The 5375-nt window shown below is 37.7% G+C and overlaps 1 protein-coding gene and 1 pseudogene across 1 annotated transcript in view; one reads left to right on the forward strand and one right to left on the reverse strand.

Annotated features, from left to right (window-relative positions):
* Positions 1 to 5375, reverse strand: part of SEPT7 (septin 7) — a 69270-nt gene that overhangs the window by 33762 nt on the left and 30133 nt on the right. The window lies entirely within an intron of this gene.
* On the forward strand, positions 2432 to 2951 carry LOC102845022 (annotated as a pseudogene).

Raw genomic sequence — 5375 nt, forward strand, 5'->3', positions numbered from 1 at the left:
GTGCGGGGAGAAGGGTGCAACAATGAATGAATGGAATCCCAAAATCTCTGTAGATGTTCATTGAAATGAAAAATAAACAACCTAAATTAAAAAATAAAAAAAAAAGAATGTACCTACCTATGTTTCCTCAGGAAGCAGCATTAAAACCAAAGCTCTTGAAAGGACTTGAATAGCCTTGTGATAGTTAGGCTAGCTCAAATACAGAATATTTCAACTATTTAATGGCTCAAAACAGAAATATTATTTTTAACTATTTCATTGAACTCCACCAAAACTTCGAAAAGATGCAATTATATCCAGGCTATTTGTTCCTCATTAAAGTACAGAACTACTTTCCTAAGAAGAGTTGACTCAAATATCCCATTTTCTATCCTCTGAACGTCATTCCTATCTCTAGACTTCAAGTCCCTTGCCTCATTTATTTTTCATCACCAACTCCCTCACCCCCAAACCCTGTATTTGTCTATGAATCAAACCATTTAGCTACATTGTAACATTCATGATGACTTCTGACTTCAACAGCCATTCTTCTACTGCCTGATAATCATTTCTGTCTCATGTTTCTCTCAATTAATTCTAAGTATGACTATTTCAAACATTTAGTACTTATTCTACCCAAATCCATCAGTGGGCACCATGCTCTCAGTAAAGTACTTCACCTCTAAGTGAAAGTATCCTTAATTTACTTGAGTGAGCACTGAGTAATTCCTCTTGTTTAGTGCAATCAATCAATATCTTTATTCCTGAGGTCAATTCCTCAATTAAGAGTATCTAATCACTTTCCAACTTAAAGTCATCTTGACAACTACTTCCCCTATTTCTTAAGGGCTAGCCTAGCACAGGATATAAATATTTTCAAGTCTCTCTTGAAAACAAAAACAAATTCTCTCTTAGCCTCTGATACTCATCTATTTTGGTTTAAGGCCACTGGCAACCTTAATGTAAATTTAACTGCTGTCACATACACAGCACTGTAGGCAAAGACTTTTTTAAAAAAAGGTATCTACTATGAGTTGCAGACAACTCAACAGCACAGAACAACAAAAAATGTGATTTCATCAATATTTAAAACATCTAGACTTTGAAAGACATTATTAAGAAAACACAAACTATAATGGTAGAAAATGTTTGAAAAGTACTTATTCTATATAAAAACACATCTAAAATGTATTAAAAACATTAGCAGTTAAATGGGGAAGAAAACAACATTAAAAAAAGGTATCGATCCAGGGATCTATATTTCAGATAACAATGTGAAGTTCAACAAAAATGCCCTTCTTCTCATCACTTCATTTTATTTAGTCAATTGGTAGAAAATATGCAGGCATGAAGGAAAAGTGGAAATAAAGCACTATTAAATTATATGTAAAGTATTCTGAAAGAAGTGAGAAAAAGAACTCCAGAGAAACAATACTTTCTCCTCTCAGAGCTAAGACACAACTGATTTAAAGCCAGCCAGGAATACTAGAGAGCAATCATTCCCAAAGTAACATAGTTTGATAACACATAACATATATTCTTTGAGCCCTGCTCCAACACATCTGGTTTTGCAAGTACCCTCAGCAAGTACTAGACAGCAAACTCTAAGGTGAAGACTAAGGAATCTGTGTTCCAACAAACCTTACAGGTGACTGTGATACAAACTAGCAAGTTTTGAGAATTCCTGGTATAAAGCACTCTAGAACTGTGGTTAGGTCATATCTTAAGTTGTACAGCACACAAAGTCAAAAGGTCCAAGGCAAAGATAGCTTAGAGGGCTTCTACATAACACTGGAAAGCTAATCACACCAGAACCACTGATGTGTAAGAAGCTTGGAATCAAATCTGCTTAGAGTAGACTATTTCTTCTTCCCTCCAAAACTATGACAAGAAAAAATTTCTCCTTTAATATAAAAATCTCAAATTCATTGCTGTTGAGATGGAACCAACTCATAGCTGACCTTGTACTGGGTTTCCAAGGCTGGAAATTGCTTGGGAAGAGACTGTGTTCATCTTTTTCCTGGGGAGCTTCTGTGGACTCTTTTAAGACACAAGTCTCTTGTAAATAAATGGCATTCAGAGATGAGATTACAAGAGTATAGTCTTTTCATTTCACTACCCATTCCGCCATATCACAGGAAGGAGGAAAAACATGTTTTTTACAGTCCAGAAATCCTTCCCAAGTTAAAGCCTGACAGACATTTGCCTTAAAAAAATTCAGGATTGTCGAGATGGTCTTAGCAGAGTTGCAGTGGTCTCTTGCTTCAACAGTGCTTAAACAGAACCCAGCGTTCACCAGCATCTCCTCCACTGGTCATTTCCAGCCAGTCCTCACATCAGTCAGCACCCTTGGACAGCCCAAGGTCCTCGCCTCACCTCCCCTCCTGCGCTGCACAGCCACTGCCTCTCCTCCTCCTCCACCACCACCACCACCACCACCACCACCACCACCATGTCCACGTCCCCTTCTCAAGTGCACTAGAACTAGAACCAGGAATCGGAGGCTGCCGTCAACCACCAGATCAACCTGGAGCTCTACGCTTCCTATTTCTAGTTGTCCATGTCTTACTACTTTAACCAATATGATGTGGCTTTGAAGAATTTTGCCAAGTATTTTCTTCACCAATCCCACAAGGAGAGGAAACAGGCTGAGAAACTAATCAAACTGCAGAACCAATAAGGCGGCCACATCTTCCTTCACATCAAGAAACCAGACTGGGATAACTGGGAGAGCAGGCTGAATGCAATGGAGTGTGCGCTACACTTGGAGAGAAGTGTTAATCAGTCCCTAATGGAACTACACAAACTGGCCACTGACAAGAATGACTCTCATTTGTGTGACTTCACTGAGACCCATCACCTGGATAAGCAGGTGATATCCATCGAACAACTGGGTGACTACACTGGACTTGGGCGTGGCAGAATACCTCTTTGACAAGCACACCTTGGGAGACAGTGATGGCGAGAGCTGAGCGAAGTTTTAGCCTGGCTTCCCCACAGCCACGGGGTGACTCCATGTTCACCACCAGGCCACCTGCATGTCTTGTTTATTTTACCTTATCTATAAAGTTGTACCAAAATACTCACTTTAAAAAACAGAATTCAGGATTGTCATCTCAACAAGAAAAAGGTTAACAACCCAATCACAAAATGGCACAGGATATGAACAGACACTTGACTAAAGAGGACATTCAGATGCCAAACAGACATTTGACTAAAGATGGCACTTATAGCAAGCAGACATATGAAGAAATGTGCAAAATCTCTGGCTATCAGAAAGATGCAAATAAAAAAATCTATGCAATTATTATCTCTAGCAACAGTACCAAAGTTCAACAGGGCAGCAAACAATATATGCCAGAGAAGCTGTGGAGGGAATGGAACTGCTGGTGGAAATGTAAAATGGTACAGCTACTATGAAAGTTGGTTGGTGCATTCTCAAAAAGCTGGAAATAGAAATATCATTTGACTCAGCAATTCCACTACTGGGAATATACCCTAGAAAAATCAGAGCCATGACTCAAATAGATGTATGCACACCCATTTTCAGTGCTCTGTTACTCACAAAGAGATGAAATCAAGCCAGGACCCTATCAACAAGTGAATGTATAGAAAAATTATGGTATATTCACACAACAGAATATTATACAGCACTGAGAAACAATAAACTCATAAAACATTACACAACATGGGTTAGCCTGGAGGACATTATACTGAGTAAAATATCTCAGTCACAAAAGGACAAATACTGCATAACACCGGGACAGAATAGGAAAAGAATGGGTGGATAATGAATACTGTACTAGATCAGGTGAGGGCAAGAACTGTCTGAAAGGAATATATGATTAAGCCTTATATGTAGGATAATAATCTGGAACAAAGGGTAAACTGTGGGGAGGACTGGGACAGAAGGAAAGAAAATGTGCAACCAGGAAAAAAATTAAATAAAAATTTTTAAATTTAAGATTTTATGTTTCTACTGGCACTTAATATTTCTGGGCGAAGATATAATGCTATTGATGTCTCTGCACTAAGAAAATTTATGGGCTACCTACAGCAGATCATGCTATACTACTTAAGAAAAGTTAGCCAACAAGAAAAGCTGGTTACATTTCATTCTCTTACTAAAGGCTGGCAATTAATGGAGATTAACAACAAGGTATGGTCAGGGAAGTACGAAAAGAGCAATACCAGTACCACTGTCGTCTTCCTAGGATGACAATGGACACACCCAAATTTGCATCTCCCTGATGACCAATATTAGACTGAGCAATGAGGGTGGGAGACATACCTCACTGAAATAATACTGTAAGCCACTAAGCAAAAAGTACAATAACAATAAGCCCCAGAAAAGATGGGAGGGTAGTTTTCATAATTACTACTTTATATAAAATGCTCACTTACACACAGTAAAACAGGAAGGTATGACCCAGATACTGAGGGGGAAAGCTGCCAACCAAAACTGCCTTTGAGAGTAGCCAAATAGCAGATTAACAAGAAAACATTTCAAAGTAATCATTATAAATGTCCATGATATTATATAACAAACACAAATGTTCCTAGAACTAAAGCATGTCAATGAAAAGAGAAAAATGGCACATCAAATAGAAAATATCAATAAAGACAAAGTAATTAAAAAAAATAATATTCTGGCATTGAAAAATACGTAACTGATATTTTGAAAATGTACAGATTTTAAATAGAAGGGGGAAAACTTAACAAACTTCACTGAAAAACAGTAACCCATTTGGAAGTTCAACAAAAAGAACAAATATAAGCAAAAATGATAGCAACTGTTAACAGCATGTTAACAGATACATCACAGGAAAAATGCTGAAAGTCAAAGAGGAGGAGAAAATCATGCAAACAGAAGGCATTTCAAAGGAGACCCAATAAAACTTGACAGCTGACTTTCCCCAATAAACAACAGAAGACAAAAGGTGGGGTAGAATATTCAAAGTGCTCATCTGGTGGGGGTGGGAGGAACTGCCTATTGACTAAAAACTCTGTATCCAGTAAAACTATATGGTTAAAAAAATGAAGCAAAATACTTTCCCTGATGAAAATGAGAACATTTGTTACTAACTTACTTGTACAGCAAGAAATACATACTAAAGGGAATACTTCAAGCTGAAGGCAAGCTGACACAAATTTGAAGCTACAAGAACAAATAATTAGGATGTAATAGTAGGGATATTGTGTATCATTAAGTTGGAAACAACTCTTTAGAGAACCCTCCAGTGGATTATCAGAGGCAGAAAATTACACAAGAAGATTGCCCAGCATTCTCCTTGGAGCTTTGGTGGAGTTGGCAGCACGGTATCATTATTATGTGTTGTCTTCTCTTTACTGATTTACATTAACTACGTATAATGTAGTTTGGAGCTTGTTATATA

This window comes from Elephantulus edwardii, unplaced genomic scaffold (assembly GCF_000299155.1).
Source record: "Elephantulus edwardii isolate Elephantulus edwardi_28Jun2011 unplaced genomic scaffold, EleEdw1.0 scaffold00059, whole genome shotgun sequence".
Classification (NCBI taxonomy): Eukaryota; Metazoa; Chordata; class Mammalia; order Macroscelidea; family Macroscelididae; genus Elephantulus; species Elephantulus edwardii.